This window comes from Condylura cristata, unplaced genomic scaffold, assembly GCF_000260355.1.
Source record: "Condylura cristata isolate star-nosed mole 26May11 unplaced genomic scaffold, ConCri1.0 scaffold00014, whole genome shotgun sequence".
Lineage (NCBI taxonomy): Eukaryota > Metazoa > Chordata > Mammalia > Eulipotyphla > Talpidae > Condylura > Condylura cristata.
The window spans coordinates 28174096-28193454 of NW_004567115.1; positions in this window are offsets into that span (position 1 = coordinate 28174096).

The following is a 19359-nucleotide window of genomic DNA, read 5'->3' on the forward strand; positions in this document are numbered from 1 at the left end:
GAGAGACAGGTCTTGAATAGAAGTGCAGGCAGCGGAGATGTGGAGTTTGGGCTCTGGAGGCTCTGAGAGTCCCACAGCACCCACTGTGGCCACAAACACATTGCAAGTGCTTGGATGATACAGAGTTGATTTTGTAACAGATTGGTTATGTAACAGGTTGGTCCCAAGAAAAAGAGGGGTTCCAGGTTTCCCACCCCACTCAAGGGAGGGTGAAGCTGAGCAGGGAGAAGAAGCTGGAGAGGAGGCTGGAGAAGGAAATATAGAAAACTAGAGGGAGGCCTGGAGGAGGTACGTGGAGCAGAGGCCTGTAGAGAAGCTGCTCTTGCTCCTTGGCCCTGGACTGGGTGAAACAGATGAGGGTGAGAGAACTGTGGGAGGTTCACTATGGCAGCTTTTATCTTGATTTTGATTTTATTCTTTTCCTCCCAGACTATGTCTGGCTGTTTCTAGCCCTTTTCTATGGGTCCCCTCTGGAAGGTTCTTTAGACTTGGGACAGACTTCTGGGCCTTGCTTTGGGCCAACACTGTTTGGCTGGACATTTACCCACAGGGCATGGGTAACTTCAGGTACTAGATTTGGAAACTATATTCTTCTCCATTCTTCCCCTTTTCTCTATTGCACACCAATTGTACTAACATTCCTTTCCATTGAAGGTCTTACCCACTAGAATATGTTTTGTCTTGATGCAGCAGATGGCAGAACCTATTTAGAATAGGCAGGTTTGGGGTTTCTTGCCTGAATCCCCAGCCAGGGAGCTGACCCACATATGGCACAACAGATTCTCCTGTCTTGCCCACTGCTCCCCTCAGCAGTGTATTTCCGTAAATCCGCCTGTTCTGCTCCCCTCTCTGTGTCTGGTGAATACTCTCAAACACAGCCCACTACCTCTTTGCACAAAAAAAGAAAACCCTTTTTGGATCCATGACACTCTCTTGTTCCCATCACCATTTTAACTATTCTTTTAAGTTTTGATTTAAAACTCTGAGTGACAGAGTGCTCAAAATTTAGATTACCCCATTATCGGACAGTACTATTTTCTATCTTTACCAAGTGAAAATGTAACTGTCACTAATTTTTACTTGTCTCTCTGGAACAATACAAAGTGAGTTTGCTACGGCTCTTCGGCCTCAATAAGTGTCTTTAGTTCCAAAGTTCGTTGACAATCCATTTGTCCTCAGCAGCTGTTTTGGAAACTAGTTGTCTATATTGACATACAATTTTCCAGAAGTATCTGAGCAAAGCAGGTGCATCCCTTGAGTGGTTGCTAAGACTCTTCAGGCTGAGCTTGTATTCAGGTTGCCCAAATTACCTAGAGATTAATTTCTACCCATCAGCTGATGTCCATCACTTCAGAAAAATGTTAGGTAAATGGTTGCCTCTGCAGTGAAAGGAAAGGAACGTCAAACAAGTTGTTTGTTTTTTTTTAAGATTTTTTAAAATTATGCATACAGAACTTGGGTACAGGCTAGAGGTGCAGGGGCAGAGAGAGGATTCACCAGAGACAGAGCGGGGAGCGGAACAGGCCAACTGATGAAGTACCCTGCTGAGGGGAGCAGCGGCCAGGTCAGGAGAGGTCTGCCGGGCCATGTGGCTCACCTTCGCGCCGGGGATTGAACTCATGCTCAAGTGTCTTTAGCTTCTTAGTGCTGTGCTTTAACCCATTGCACCACCAGGGAGGGGCCCAAACAAGTTTTTAAAATTAAACTTTAAATTAAAATTTTGAAGGGCAGGTGCTGGCTGCCCCACATCCCTTGGTCTCCAGCAGTTTGGTGACGGTGGCCTCTACCTTGAACTCACTGCTGCCGCTGCCCTGCTCTCCAGCACCAGTGCCCACCCGTGCACACAGGACCCTCCCTTAAGGACACGACCGGGAGGGTGGGGGCGGAGGAGGAAGAGACGTGGCGCTCAGAGAGGAGCCATGGGTCAGCTAATGCAGCTTACTGGATCTGTAAGAACTGTGTTGAGAATGTCGTTGATAATAGTAAACGCAGCTGCAATCATGTTACCTTTATTATTTGGATGAAGCTAGATTGGGAAATAGAAACTCAGGGAGATACCAACAGAAGTTACAGAGTCCGTCATTACTGGAAAATACATAGCTGGCCACGCTTGCCTTTGACAAGAATGTAAAGCTGACAATAAAATGAGAATCCCTATTTACCTAAAATTTTAGTGTTGCTCTTAAAATTTCATTACCAAAAGATCAGATAATCAGAGGTAGTAATTATCCAAGGCTGAAATACATTTGATTGCTGACTATTAATAAAAGTTCATGCTATGGTGAAGACTATTAAAAGGTATAAAACTGACATGCCCGTAGGGGTTTTTTTAGAGATTTTTTCACACTACTCAGGGATAAATTTTTTTTTAAAGCATTGAAATTTCTTGTGCCTTAGCTACAATGGCAAGAGTGATCATCCTCCTAGATAAAATGTAAAGGATTTTTTAAAAATTATTTACTATATAAGATTAAAAATAGATAATTTAGATAATTTAATTTTGAGTTATTTGCTTAAATATTTTGTCTGCATATTGTTTTGGCTATGAAAAAATATGACTTTCAGGGAGAACACTAATGTTATAAGCCAGATGGTTACATGATGACAGTTGATTGTGATTTTGTTCTAAGTTATTTCCATGCATTTGTTATTTTACTAATTGTCTGATGATACCAAAGCAGTATCTACCTACTTTCATTGGCCAAAAAAAAAAAAAAAATCTGTATCTAAAAGCCTATGCTCTTTTTATAATGATGACTTATTTTTTAATCAGCATAGATAGTAGCCTGCAAGAACAAACCTAAATAATCATTATAAAACTATGCTATTTAGGAAACTTTATTGTAAAAAGTAAGTACCTTTCCAAATTATCGCACTTCCACTTTTTTGGAGTAAAACATGAAGGGTATGATTCTAAATTCTTCACTCTGTCAATAGAGCATTCATGCTGGACAAGTTGGTTTTTCTGTTTTGCTTGTATGTCTTCAATCATCTCATACATGTTTGTCCCATATTATTATTTTATGCAGAAAGATGAAAACTATGTAAACTTTTTTTTCTAGAAATTGGCAGTTTCAATTAATAGCATAAGGAGAGGGTAGAAAGACATCTTTGTTTGTAGAACAGTTGTAAATAAAGCTAAGCTTAGTCAAGCAAAAATTTAATAAAAACTAATAAGTAAACTGTTTCTCCTGAGTTCTGTGAGTTACTCCAGCAAGTTAATACAACCAAAGGAGGGTCCTGAGAGCCTCTGATTTGTAGCCAGTTGGACAGAAGCTCTGTGATTTGAATGGGTGTCAGAAGTGAGGTGCAGGTGGACTCAGTCTTGTGGGCCTCAAGGCAGGAGTGTCAGAATTGGATTAAGTTGCAGGATACAAGCTGGCATCGCAGTGTGTTGCTTGGTGGAAACAATCTCCTATATATCTGGTGTCAGAAACATTGTGAAGTTACAGTAAGGGGGGTAAACACAGGAAGAATAACGTGAATTTTTCTAACTCAGAATGGGATTAGAAAACCAAAAGACCCCACTAAAACCTGTTCAGGTGTGGAGTCTTGAACACAACAAATATGTTCGCTAGCCCTAAAATAAGCACAATGAACTCAATATAAGAATTTAAGAATACATCCACCTTCTCTTCACTTTCTCCAGACAGCCCCGGTACTTTTTTCTTTTCCCATAAAAATTAAATCTAGGGTCCTCCCTAGTGGCGCAGCGGGTTAAAGCACTGCACTAAGAAGCTAAAGCCACTTCCCCATGGGTTCGAATCCCGCCTGCCCCGGAGGTGACCACATGGCGTGACAGACCTCTCCTGACCCGCCCGCTGCTCCCCTCAGCAGTGTACTTCGTCGATCTGCCTGTTCTGCTCCCCGCTCTGTCCCTGTGAATCCTCTCATCCTCCAGCAGACGCCCTCAGACTGCCTATGCAAATTTGGCTTTTCCAGGTTCTACAACAGCCTCTCCTGGAACATCAGATCTTGGGGGTTTCCAGTCTGCCACCCCATCCTCCATATTAAGGATTGGCCCACCTCCGGAATAACCATGATAATAAGATCTGACTCTCTATAACAAATCTCTTTCTCACTGTGCACACAGGCTTGCTCTTCAATCCTGTTGAATCTGTTTCTCTGGGGAACTCTGACTAATCCAAAGGGAGTAACATTATTATCCTTATTTCACATCAAGGGCAACTGAGAGTCTCAAAGAGGACCCACAGGTAGCAGGTGTGTCTGACAGCACAGCCTCGTACTCAGCCACTTTTCTGCCTCATAAGAAAGTGAAGCATAAGGAAAATGGTAGCTCCAGAGTGTTATGTCCTTAAGTCCAGACTGGAGTCCTGGCTTAGACTCCTCCACACAGTTGCCATCATGTCCTGCTTCCACGCTTCTTTGTTCTTGGCTGTTGACTAGGAGACAATAGGGGTGTCACCAAGTCACTAGGAAAGTCCCTGGTACCGAGCAGCAGAGACAACCAAGCCTGACCTAGGAGCGAAGGGCCATATTTTGTGATGGAAACAACCCTTCTGTGTCCTCAGTCTCCTGTACGAAAAACACAGTGACAGCAACTCTTGGGCATTTCAGTGAGCTATGTGGCCTCTGTGAGGTTATCAGTCAAACAGTATATTTGGTTTTCAAATCAAGGCATCTATAAAAACCAATTTGTCAGACTAACAAATTCAATTCTGAGTCACAAAGCCCTGCCAGAGGATTGGAGCTTTGAATTCTTATTTTTAAGTTTTTCATCTCCAGTCCCAAAAGGAAAAGCCCTTTCCTCCCCCTCAAGGGTAAGATTGTCTCATTCTTCTGATTCATATTCATCTTTCAAAATACAAGAGTTTTTTTTTTAATAGTTCTTTCCCTTTTGAAAGTGGGCGTCTTTTTATCTCCAATTTAAACAATAACTACATATCCCCAGTGCTTGACTGTTTCTGGAAATCTATTTAACTTTACAAAGCAAGTTACCAAAGCAAGCATACTTGCACAATTTCCATTTTAATAATGTCATCTTTACCTGAGGTTTGGATTTAGATGAATATGGGCTAATGCCTGGAACATTCTGAGTTTCAAACTCTGCTCCTTTGTGTGAGGGACACCTACTTGACCAAAATGCTTTTCATTCAGGCTTGTTTGGGGAATATGAAAGCAAAAATAGAAAACTTGAAAATCACCCACGTCTCCATTGCTTTGAGTTTGTTAAGGAAAAACGGATGAGCAGAACACAAAACTGCTAAACTAAGTAAACAACAAAAATCTTATGTTGGGTAAAGATTTGTGAGGCCCGTGAAATCTCAGGTGCTCCAGGCTTTTGTCTTGTCTTACTCACCTTGCCTAAAATTCTGATGAGCTTTGTCTTAACCCAGATCACAGGTGCTCAGCCACTGACCACGGCCCCCCTCCTTTTTGCATTACTTCTCTGTGAGTTCATTTCTGTCAAAGATTTCTCAGTGATTTCGAAAAGCATTTGTTTCTTACCTTGTTGAGGGTCTTTTGGACAATGGGCACAAGATAAAATTTGTAATTCATTCAAATCCTTGTTCTACAATTCGATGGTCACCTATGAATTCTGCTAGAAATTCTAATTCTGCACCTAATTCCAATGTGTGTGCATGTGTGTATGTGATTTAGCCTACACCTCCAAGCACTTCTTTAAAACCAGCTGTATGTCTTACAATTCACTCAGCTCTGAAACATTTACCAGCGACAGCATCAGATTCCACAGGTAAAGGGCTCAGTCCACAAGACCACCCTAAATCACAAGTGTGAATTGCAAGCCCAAGTTGTTAGCAGCGCCCTGACCAACTGGCTATAAGTCAGGGACTCCTATCACAAGGTTGAATTCATTTGATAAAGTGGTTCACATAACTCAGGAAACCTACTTACTTACTAGATTATATGTCCACTATGAAAGATATTAAAGGATATCTATCAACAGCCAGATGAAGAGATATAGAGAATGAGAGACTATTCTGTTCCTGTGGAGTTTGGGGCCTGACACAGCAGCAATTGGATGTGCTCTGATTCACGAACCTGGAGAGTCTCTGAACTCAATTTTTTTTGGTTTTTATGGAGGCTTCATGACACATGCGTGATGGAGTAAATCACCTACTATCATGATTCACATTCAGTTTTCTACTAAATATTTCTATCCTCAAAATCACGTGGTTGGTTCTCTGGTGCCCCTTCCTAACATGTTTTCCAAAATTCTCCTCTTCCATATAAACTCACATTTGGTTAAAAGGAGGTTGTTAGGAATATTCAGATGCCCTTATTTTATCACTTAAGAAATTGCAAGAATTTTAGAACTTCAGCACCAGAAATGAGGATGAAAACCATATTTATATTTACTGTTATTAATCGAGTAATTTTTCCACCAAGTAATTTTTTTTTTAAAGATTTATTTATTTATTCATATAGAACTGGAGTACAGGCCAGAGATGAGGAGGGTGAGAGGATTCACCAGAGACAGAGCAGGGAGCAGAACAGGCAGATCAACGAAGTACACTGCTGAGGGGAGCAGCGGGCGGGTCAGGAGAGGTCTGCCACGCCATGTGGTCACCTCCGGGGCAGGCGGGGATCGAACCCATGCGGAAGCGGCTTTAGTTTCTCAGTGCTGTGCTTTAACCCGCTGCACCACCAGGGAGGGCCCCACCAAGTAATTTTTAAGAGCAAGCTTCCAGTTTCTCTGTACTTCAGTCTCCTTGCCTGTGTAGGTATATAATATCTCCTAGGATGACTCTTAGGATGAAGATTGTACTTGCAATGTGCTTAGCACCTGATGAAGTAGGATTTACAGAAGGTACTGATTAATATGTCACAAAACACTTCCATGTACATCATCTCATTTCCTTTACAATATTCTTCTAGGTAGGTATATTAACTCCCAATACCCTTTTCACAGAGATGGGAAACTGAGGCAGGGAGTATTTAAATGCATTGTTCAAGTCATAATTAGTAGTGAGTCTATTAGAAGTCATCCCAACTTTTTCCTGGCTTGTTTCTATGATTTCCTTCTGTCTGACATATATGACTTGAATAAGAGTATAGTCCAATTAAGAGCCATCAGCTCTGAAGGCAATACAATAATCTTCTTTATCCAGAACTACCAGTGGACCCAGGCTAGAGTGAAACAAACTTTAAATGACAAACATTTAAATTACAAACATTTTATGTTTTTTGTCAAGATTTTACATTTAACCAGTCGAAATCTACTGCTCCATTTCTTCCCCTGACTTTCTCTCCCTGTGATTATGTTAATTTGCGCACTTTTTCCTGAGTTCCTTTCCAGACTACAAATTTCCCAATCTTTTTACCTCACATTCTATATTTCCAACTCATTCCCTCCATGAAAATAAAATTTTTGCAGTTTATATACATAAAAAAGTTATGAAATACTCATAGACTAAAGCAGTGAGTGCATTAATAGCTTTTAAAATTATTACTAGTTAAAAAAATTTGAAGGGAAGAGGAGTGAGAAATAGATGCAAGCATGACAACAGTCTACTTCTTGCTTTCAGTCAGTTTATAGTTTAGCAGATGGGCTAAATAACAAACATCAAAAATTCCAAAACTCTTGTGCTCTTAATGGTTTCGTAAATACTCCTTGATCAAATTGAAAAAGCAAAAAGGGTAACTATTATCCTTAAAAAGGATTTATAATTTAGTTGGACTAATAGTGAATGTATTGAAAGTGGATCTGGCCCTCAAGAACTTAGGGACAGTGTGTGCTTATGAGTGAATTAATTAGCTGGACATTCACATGTGAGCTGCAGTACTGGGTACACAGGATGTTGGCTGGTTTTCAGAATCCTATGATCCCTTCTTGGGGTAAAGGGTCGTATTTAACATGGGTCAGCTAAGGAGAAAATCAGAGATAAGATAGAGATGAATGGTTGTAAATAAGAGAGGCAAGTTACTTCAGATTTAAGAATGAAGAGAAAATCCACTTAAACCAGTCTTTGTTCTGGGAAGAATTCTTTGTGTGATCCTTCTTAGAAATACAAGAAAGATCTAAGGAGCTTTATTTGCATCTTAATATTATTTCAAATAAAGTCTCTTTGTAGTCGCAGGTGGTCTGGGAATTTGCCTACTGCCTAGGAGGGATTCTAAAATAGGAGGTTTCTCCTCCTCTCTAGGGGTCTTCTGGAGCTAGACAAATAAACAAATTGATGTCAGATTGGTAGGAGAAGATGTCAAAACTAAAAAACGTAGGTTTGGATAATATATGTGACTATGTAGTTTCTAAAGCAAAATGTGGTGAACCAGGGGTGTTTATCCTGTGCTAAGAGACCTGGGCAACAAGGAATTAAGAGGAGGTTTCACATGACAAGGTGGGGGTGACTTCTTACTTAGGAGTAGAAGAACAATTGAGTTTCTCAGAAAGAGAGGACATGTTCACTGCTAACCCGTACCTAGGTGGTACCCCTCAAACTACCTTCTTTTAGCTGATTAAAGGCAACAGAGTGATCAGGGCTAGGACAAAGGGAAGAACAAGAGCCTTTCCTTAGCTCCAGAGTATTCCTTGCTAACTATTCAACATAATCTATATTCTTTAAGTTATGGTTTTGGTCTCTTCCCAAAACCAGCAGGACCTCCACTTACCTCAGTGACGTGCAACACGTTGACACAAAAAAAGGCCTACCCTGGACATATGGGAAAAGTCGTCTAACTCTTTTGGAAGGGGTCAGGCTCACAAGCCCAAATAATCTCAGTCATTGCAAGTCAATATAAGCTTTCTTCTAGGATGAGACAGACTTCCCAAGGCCTGCCAGTAGAAAAGGACACTCAAGACCCCAGGGAATGACAAGGTTGTCTGGGTTGGTATTTCAGACATACTTCAAGGCCTGAGGATCCCCGAGAAGGAATGGTTTAGGTTCACATGTAGCTGATAATGGGTACCTGTATTCTAACACAGATATTGAACTATCATGCTCATGGGGACTATGAGCCAAAAGCAGTCGTAACTCAGTGTTCACTGCAGAATACGACTGCAGGCTACAACGGTCATGGAGCAGTGCAAACCCAGCATAAGAGTAATGACATTGTTGAGGACAGGGCGAGGTTTCACCCACAATGCTGTTATCAAGGAGGATAAATATATGTCTCCAGTATCAACAGCTCAGATTCCTCTTCATTTTTGGGGTTCAGAAAAGAACCCCCAAATTTTGGGTATTCTCCAAAATATCCAGAGAAGCTATTTCCAATAAATGTCACCTTGGCATGTGGGACTAAGACCCCGTGTGCTTGAAAAGAAACTGTACCATGACCGTAAATAATGCAGATGGGCCCAGATCAGGGTCATCTCCAGAAATAATCTTTGGATTGGAAAAACCTATCTTCTGGTAGGGTAAACATCTAGAGCATCTGGTTTTGTCTTGAGTAAGCCTTCTCCTTGTCATTTGAATGACCCTCCTCTGCCCTTGACACCCAGACCCCACCCTATTCATTAGCTCAAAAATAAAAACCATCACTCTATCTCATTTATTTTAGAATTTACAATCCTGTAAACGCTCCATTTGTACATAATCGAGTCTGTTATTTTTCTGCTACTGATCTGATGTTAATTGTTTCGCTGACCAGGCTGAAAGAACCAGATTGGTAAGGAAATTTTTCTTCTGTGGCCCTACAGAACTGAATTAAAATTCAAACTACTCTGAGATGTAATTTCTCATTTTCTCAGATTGGCAAAAATGTAAACACTTGACCTACATTCTGCAAGCAGGACAGCGGGGGAAGTGAACATTCTCAAGGAGCGCTCAGGAGTGCAGAATGTGCAGTCTGTGTGGAGTGGAATTTACTAATACCTCACCAACTATGTGTGCATTGGCCCTCTGGCCCAGCAATCCCACTCTTACGGATTTTGCCTGAAGATAAAACTCCAACAGATGAAACACACACAAGGTTATAAATTGCAGCACTAATTATATAGCAAAATGTTGGAAAAAACTTAAATGCCCATCCGTAGGAATGAAGTGCAACTCATCCACACAGTAGATTACCATATGCAGCTATAAAATTTTGAAGATGAGCTGAATAAACTGATACAGAGTAATTGCCATAGAATATATAAAGTAGAAAAATAAGGTCAAACTCATGTGTATATTGTACCAGTTTGTGGAAGTAAAAAGTGAAAGAACATATTGTTTATTTTTGCAAAGAGAAACAGAAAACATTATTTTGAAGCTAGTAGAACTGTTTACTGATGGGAGGCTGGATCATTTAGAAACTATCTTTATGTACAACATTGGCTTGAATCCTATAAAATATTGACATTAATGTTTTACATATTGAAATGAAATTAAACCAACAAGAATTGACTTTTTTATCTCTGTAATTCAGCTTATATTTTCCATTTCTTTCCTTATGTATGTACATATTTTCCTTTAATTTTTCAAGCATAATTACAATGGGCATTTTTAAAAAGATTTTATTTATTTATACATACAGAAATGGGGTACAGGTCAGAGGTGCAGGGACAGCTAGAGGATTCACCAGAAACAGAACAGGGAGCAGAATAGGCAGATCGACAAAGTACACTGCTGAGGGGAACAGCGGACCGGTCAGAAGAGGTCTGTTGTACCATGTGGCTCACCCCTGGGGTGGGGACTGAACTCGCACTGAAGCAGCCAGGGCTTGGTTTAGCTTCACAGTGCAGTGCTCCAACCTACTTCATCACCAGGGAGGACCCACAATGGCCATTTTGATAGTTGTATCTGATTGCTCCATCACCTTTCTCATCTTTGGGTTATTTTCCTGCTTCTTGGCATGTCTAGAAGTTTTTGACTGGTCATCATGAAATTTACATGATTGATCGTCTGATTTTATTGTTTTCATAGAACACTAGTCTTAATTCTGCTAGGCAGATGCATTTCTTTCTGTCTAATTTGAATCTTCTGAGGCTTGTTAGTAGTACTTTGCTATGTCATGTTTAAAGTGATCTCTGCTCTTGTGCTAGTTGAAGTCTCACTATTCAGATACGGCTTGCTGGTCTTCTGCGGATGCTCTGCAAGATTACTAGGATGCCCCACTCTGGACCAGTGGAGACCCTGTACCCCCAGCCTTATGTGACCTCTGGAAGCTTTATAACCCAAACACTTCGAGTTTTACCCAGTACATAAACACCCTATATTCGCTTTCCTTTCAGAAAGACTTGAAAGGTTTCTTTTCTTTCAAAGCTCCTTCTTCTCTGTAAACCTGCCCTGCCCTGTAACTTCTAGCCATCTTAGACTCTGAAGACGGATATCTGTCTCCTTAGTTTGACAAGACCAAACCCTCTGCTTGGACTCCCTTTATTGTATCATTCTGCAACGTAACTCCTAACAGAGTCAAGGAAATTTTGGAAACTACCTTGCTTCTTTCTCTTTTCCGCAGTATCAACAGACCCGCGTGTCTTGTTGTCCAACATCTGAAAACAGTGGTTTTATATATTTTATCCAGTTTTCTAATTGCTTAAAGTGTAAAAGTAGATCCAAAAAAAGATATGGTACATATATAAAATGGAATATTACTCAGCAACCAAAAAAGAGAAACACATGTCTTTTGCAGCAACTTGGATGGAGCTGGAAAAGATCATGCTTAGTGAGATAAGCCAGAAAGAGAAAGAAAAATACCAGATGGTTTCGCTCATAGCAGGAGTATAATAGACCAGGCGACAAAATAACAAGAATAATGAACAACCATATACCAGAGACATTTTGTGGGGGTGGAGTGAGGAATGGGATCAAAAACGGGGGGTGGGGAGAGAAATGCACGGGATTATGGTGATGGCACACGGGTGATTTGGTGATGGGAAGCCCGCGGGGATTACAATCGGGATGGAAAAAAAATGTACAAAATGATGTAAAAATAAACTTTTGTAATAAAAAAAAGTGTAAAAGTAGATACAGTATTTAATATACCATATCATGTCTGAAAGCAGAAAATATTATGCATTATTTCCTAACCCTGTCCATTGCAAGAATTGTCAAGCAGTGATACTCCAATAACAAAGAGCATGCTTAGTAGCCAGATCCTAATTTGTAAATCCCTTTCCCCAGTAAATACCAATAATATCAGCAGTAGTAATATTGCTTCTTGGAGCAATTCCTCATATCAGATCTGGGTAAGCCTGGATACATTTCTGTTTCTGCCCAAAAGTAAGGAAACACTCAAAAATTGATGAGAACATGTCAAAGGACACTGAATCAGGTTTAAAGAGCCCCTATAGACATATCTGGGAGCTTCCCAACTTGTTATAATGGTAATGAATTTTAACCTATTGAATAAAAGAAGAATCTATGAATTCACAGTAATATGAAAAGAGTATAGAGAAGCATTTGTTGATAGATGAATGCTAGTTAATAAATATAAAAAAGAAATTAGGAAATAATTATAAAAATAAAAATAGGAGGTCCTCCCTGGTGGCGCAGTGGGTTAAAGCACAGCACTGAGAATCTAAAGCCGCTTCCGCATGAGTTCGATTCCCGCTTGCCCAGGAGGTGACCACACGGCGCGGCAGACCTCTCCTGACCAGCCCGCTTTTCCCCTCAGCAGTGTACTTCGTCGATCTGCCTGTTCTGTTCCCCACTCTGTCTCTGGTGACGCCTCTCACCGCCCCTGAGCCTCTGGCCTGTACCCCCCTCAGTATGCACAAATAAATAAATCTTTAAAAAAATAAAAATAAATAAAAATAGGAAATTAGCCTTTTGGAACCACTAATGTAATAGCTGTCTCCAGCAATCTCACCAAAAAATGCTAAAATCAGTAAGTAAAAGTTGATGGATCAGAAGGTATTCACACATTTTCCAAAGTTTCACACCAGGGATTATTAGTTAAGCACAAACGGGAAAACACACCTTAATAATAAAAGGGCCTAATGGACATGATCTTATTAAAGTATTTTGACAGTATCATTAGTAACAAACCTAGTTTTAGTGCCTCCTAACACAAGGCACTGAGAAGGGCGTAAGTAATTTTTTTTTTTAAGATTTATTTATTTGTGCATACAGAACTGGAGTGCAGGTCAGAGGCGCAGGGGTGGTGAGAAGCTTCACCAGAGACAGAGTGGGGAACAGAATAGGCAGACAGACGAAGTACACTGCTGAGGGGAGCAGCGGGCGGTTCAGGAGAGGTCTGCCACACCATGTGGTCACCTCCAGGGCAGGCGGGGATCAAACTCATGCGAAAGCGGCGTTAGCTTCTCAGTGCTGTGCTTTAACCCACTGTGCCACCAGGGAGGGCCAGGGCGTAAGTAATTTAAGTAGTTGCCAGGATTAATTCTGCTTGAATGTAATGCTGTGAAAATAAACATACAAATCCAGTATGTAAGCTTGTTATCAGAAAGCTTGACTTTATCATTCAAAAATGTATGAATTTTGAAATGCCATGAAAAGTTAGGGAAAAGGTAGGTAATCCTTACCCTCTAGAGTTAAGGATATTTAAAAAGATATGCGATGGCTAATTGGATCTGAAATAAAAAATAAAGTTTTTTTAAAACCCAATGATATTGGGCATTGGGAAAATTGGAGAAAATGAAGCATGGGATATAATCTTGTCACAGTAATGTAAAATTTCTTGAGTGTGATCAGCAGAAAGATGTCCTTGTTTTTGGAGATGTGTACTGAGGTATTTACAAGTGAGACATCATGATGAGTACTTTCAAATGGTTCAGCAACCACAGCAGTGGGTAGGTGGGTGGGTGGGAACGCTGATTTCTCAGATGTGAATCAGGTGCTTAAAAAGTCAAGGACTAGAGCCAGCCCCCACCCCGGAACCATAAATTCCATGGATGATAGCTGTTAGAAGAAAAACTGAAAAACAGGTATCTACTGTCAAGAAAATGAATAATAAATTTGATATCTTAACAGTATGCTTCTGGAGTTATATGAAGGACAGATTAAGTTAAAGGCGATATTAAAATAATCTAGGTGGGAAAAAGTGGACAGAAGCCAAGTCAGTGATAGTGGATACAGAGAGAAAATATTTGAGCAATAATTTATAGGCAACTGAAGGGCCTTGGTGATTAAATTAGCTACTTTTCAGGCGTGTGTGCACACGTGACCTTGAGGTAGAGGTAATGAATATCTTTTTAGTATCTTATTTCCAACATTTAAAACAGGGTTTGCGTGCAGTGTGGAACAGGGCTTGGAAATTCAGCTTGAGTAGAAATTAGTTTCAAGTGGAGATATCTGGAAAGACTACTTGAAAAAGGTAGTTCTTGAAATACGTGTTATTAGCTATTAATTAGGAATTTTCAAGAGGTGGCATGTCATGATAGAAAGAGAACAAAGCTGGAAAGAGAACTGAATTCCAGAGCTGACCACAACCTGCCATATGACCTTGATGAAGACATAACCTTTCATCGAGTCTGTGTTTCTTCACTGTTAGGATAAGGAAGTTGAATCAGATAATCCCAAATTTCTTGCATCTCTCACAGTCTATTAAAATTTTTTAAAGTACCATGCAATTTTCATGAAGTGGCAACTTGCATATGAGATATATAATCACATTAACATAACCTGAATCACAGGTCTACCCTTCCTTAAAAAATTCAGTCTAGGCCCTCCCCAGTGGCACGGCGGGTTAAAGCACAGCACTAAGAAGCTAAAGCCACTTGAGCATGAGTTCGATCCCCGCCTGCCCCGGAGGAGATCCACATGGTGTGACAGACCTCTCCTGACCCGCCCGCTGCACTCCTCAGCAGTGTACTTTGTCCATCTGCCTGTTCTGCTCCCCACTTGTCTCTGGTGAATCATCTCACCGCCCTGGCCTATACCCCAGTTCTGTATGCACAAATAAATAAATCTTTAAAAAAAAAATTCAATCCTCACTGCCTGCCTCCTAACTACAGAGTATGAGGTTTAACTCTTTGATCAGTCAATCAAAGTCTTCTGACCTCAAGTGATGTAGACATGGAGAAGCCAGAGCTTTACTGGGAGGTGCAGGGCACAGTCTTCCTTAAGTTCTGTATCCTCAAGACTAGGGAGAGGTCCTTATTGAAAACTGTTATTTGAAGAATTGATTTTCAAAATCAAATTTTTAAGTCATCCAAGAAAATAATTGTTGATAAGCCATTTCCATCTAACTGCTAATATCAGAATAAATGATATAAAACACCTTGGGGAACTCCTGAGCACCAGATATCTGGGGAGGCCTCACAGGGTGGAGTATTCTGGTTGTCTACTGACATGCTGTGAGGAAGTATATTATTGTCTTCGGTTTAAATCACAGTCTATTATCCTACCATTCATCTTGCTCTCAGAAGTTTCTGAGGGTGTTTTGGAATTAAAACAATATTGCCTTCTTTCTAGTATATTTAATTCCTTCTTCTCTTTATTTTTTCCCTTTTTATTTCTACAATAATTACTTTCAGAAGAGAAAATGTCAAGGAGCATTAAGGGTTGATATTCTGATTACTGAATGACTTAGGTGATATCATACCTGTAAGAAATGTTACTATATAAAAAATCTCTGCAGAGTCCTGTCACCTTCTCTAGCTTTTATTCAAAATAAGAAATAAGTCTTACATGATCAAACTGAATCTCTCAGAATGAACCACCACATCTATGGAAAAAAAAAATGTCTATATTGGAAGAAGAGGTCCTACACAGAAAATGAAGTAATGAGAGGTGCAATGTAGAAGAGGAAACAAAGTATACTTCTCTGTTTCATTTCATAAAATTCTTTCCTGTGACCACAGGACAGCCTGGCTCAGAGATTAAATCCTGTCCTAATGGTGGAATTCTAGCTGTGGACAAGAGCCTTGCTAAGACATCAGAGGGTACAAATCTAATGAGACAAATACAGATTTCCCATCATCCCTTTATCTTGTGACTGCAGAATTTGCCCTGACCTCAGGCCAACTGTTTGAAACTGTTAAAATACCTAGTGGCCAAAAGGAAAAATTATGGGTTGGTGACAAAGTCACCCAACCCAAAGTCACTTTTCCAACACTGTCATATTCACTAGCATAGTCACACTTCCCATTTGAGTTCCTGTTTCCTTATGCATGAAAAGTACTTACTGACCTTTCTCCCCTCCTTTTAGAAGTCTCCACTCCCTGGCCCTGCATGACCCTCCCCTATCCACAGCAACCTGGCCTTCCAAACACTGACTGTGATAACAAACTTTCGGTTAGAAAGAACTTAGAGGTGTAAGCAGACATTTAGGAGATAGAGTTTGATAATTACATGAATGACTTAGGAGTCTCGTGGTTATATAGATTTAAAAAACACCAATTTCTTTCCTGAGAAAATTTGCTATTTCCCAAAGCAGAAGGGCTAGACATAAAAGTCTCCAGGGTTACTGGAGTCACTGATTATCTATCAGTCACTGATAGATAAACACCAATTATGCTGCCTCTGTTCAAAGCATTAGCTTTGTTCTAATGCTGGACATCTACTTGGTTACAAAATGACTTCCAGAAATAAATGGGTTTACATGTCTCTGTTACATGGCAACCTCAATGTGAAATGGGTTGGTCTGACTGTGGGTCCTCACTGGTGCGCTTAAAAGGGATTAGAATGAGACTTGACTGTAATTATACACAAAAAGGGTAACAAAAGGTTTATTTACCAAAAAAAGAGGAAATGAATAAATTAACTAGAGAGAAAGAGAGATATAAATTCATAAATATGTCCTACCAGTTTCGCTGATCTGTAACCCCAATAGCGTGCTGAAAGCCAGCAAAAATCCAAGAATCCCCAAGATCCACCTATCTGGTTATACACTAAGCCTGACTGCTTAACTCCACCTTCAGTTCCCAGCAATCCTCCCTCTGGTGGAGATGACCTTATGGGTTTTGTAGCCTTTGGTGTCTTGGATCTCTTTGGTCTGGAATGGGGGTAGAGTCCATAAAACCCCTACTTGTTCAGGACATCCTTTCTCCCAATACTTTCTTCTCCATGCTTGGTAGAATAAAGAGGTGGTCCAAGCTTGGGGAATGGTGGGGGTTGGCAGGTAGGGGGAGTTCGGTTCATCCTCAGTACGTGACACCTCCATCACCAGTAGTGAACTGGGGGAAATGCCTTATTTTAAGCAGTTGAATTTTTCTTTAAAGATTTATTTATGAATACAGTACTGGGATACAGGCCAGAAGTACAGGGGCGGTGAGAGCATTCACCAGAGTCAGAATGGGGAGCAGAACAGGTTGATAGATGAAGTACATTGCTGGGGGGAGCAGAGGGTGGGTCAGGAGAGGTCTGTCACGCCATGTGGGTCACCTCCCTGGCCAGGAATCAAGCTCATGCTGAAGTGGCTGTAGCTTCTTTTAGTGCTGTGCTTTTAACCCACTGCGCCATCAGGGAGGACCCTAAGCAGTTGAATTTAAAGATCAAGAGGAAAGTAAGAAAACAAACTCAAATTTCTACTAAAAAAGAACAAAGGAGTAATGGATATTCCGTTGACAAAAGATGATCACATAGAGCAGTTGTTTGCAAAATACACAAATCTATTCTTGTTATTAAGATGCCTTAAAATTAAATTACTCTCACTAGGGAAAAGGACAGATGAATTCACTCACAAATCCTTTCTTGGGCTTCAAGGTGTCAAGTACTGTCCTAGGGACTCAGTATACATAAGAAATAAGACTCTACACATTATGTGTAGGTTTCCCCAACATAGCATGTGTTTCTGTTTGCTTCCCCCTTGAGAGAACCATTACATTTATCTAGGCAAGAGAGAATGAAGACCTGACGTGTAGTAGACATAGTGAAAAGACAAGTCTGAGGAATATTCAGCAAGAAAAATTCACAGGATTTTACACCTAAAAAGATATGAGGGAGGCCCTCCCTGGTGGCGCAGTGGGTTAAAGCACAACACTGAGAAGCTAAAGCCACTTCCTCATGAGTTCGATTCCCGCCTGCCCCGGAGGTGACCACATGGTGAGGCAGAACTCTCCTGACCCGCCCGCTGCTCCCCTCAGCAGTGTACTTCGCCCATCTGCCTGTTCTGCTCCCCATTCTGTCTCTGGTGAAGCCTCTCACCACCCCTGAGCCTCTGGCCTGTACCCCAGTTCTGTATGCACAAATAAATAAATCTTTAAAAAAAAAAAAAGATATGAGGGAAATTATGTATGATTCCCAGGATTCTGCATTGCTCAGTGGTGGTGCCATCAACAGAGATAAATCATAGGAGGATAGGTCTGGTGGGGTAGAATCAAGGTCAGAATGTTTTTGTCTCAATTTCCCACTTTTCCTATTATTGTACATTCTCCTTTTTGTGCTTGTGTGCTTGATGAACTTGAAAAATAAATATGCACATCCACATTTGCTTTATGCTATAAATTCTCAAGTCCTCTGTGATTTTTAAAATTATTCTTATTCGCATAGGAAACATAGCTATCCAAATGCAATGGGCAGGAGAAAGTTCAATGATTTATAAATAATAAAAGAATTTCTTCTGGGGCAGCTGTGAGAGAGGAAAAATACCTCTTTGTCCTGACTTCCACCTGTGAAAGGAAGAAACTATCAAGATAGATCGTCACCATAGAGACAGGAAACTTCTTCCTGGAGCCTCTGGGGTAGATATTTACTCAGTTTCATAGCCATCCTTTTAGGATCCTTTGGCAATCTAGGTAGGAACCTACAAAATGTAATTCTCACGTTCTTTGCCAATAGTTTCACCAATGGGAGATCCCAGTAGGAAATTATTATACAGGAGATTGGAAGAAACCACAATTCTCTCTTGTTCTGACTGCCTTCTGCTTTTTCTATTTCTCTCCTCAAAGCATCTCCTCCAAGCTCCTGTTTCTGAGGGAAGAGGCCCTTAATTGCTTTCTTAGGTAACTCCCCACATTCCCACAGGTGAGGGTGGCACCTGTTTCCAGTAGTATCTAATCTCTGAGCTTCCTGGTCTTCTTTTTAAATTTTTCAACTTTGTGGGGACAGTTTCAGCAAGCAGAGACTAATAGGCACAGGTTTGTTTGATTGTTACTCCAGTTCTCTATGGAGGGAATTGTAAACACGCTCACTCACAAAGGTTGAAGTATCAACTATGATTGTTAAGTAAAATTATGAATAGTTTATAAATACTGTGGTCTGATTATTTTCAAATCATCCCTTCATTTCTAAATTCCCTGTTTAGGGCCTATTTTAGCAATCTCTCTGGAATGGTAATCCTGTAACTTAAGGTACACTTAACTATTCACTGACATTCTAACAGGAACTCACATTACAAACTTACTTTCCAACAGGATTCTTTGACAAAAATGTTTCTTAAAAACATACAATTAATACAGAAAACCAATGCCAAAATTTTCTTTATAACCATCTGCACCAAAGTCATGATTATAGGTTATGGCTTATCACCCTCCTCCTCCTTTTCTGAAATTTTCCCCCAACCAATCATGACTACAGGCTGATGGAATCTCCATCCTTTTAGAAGTCTCCA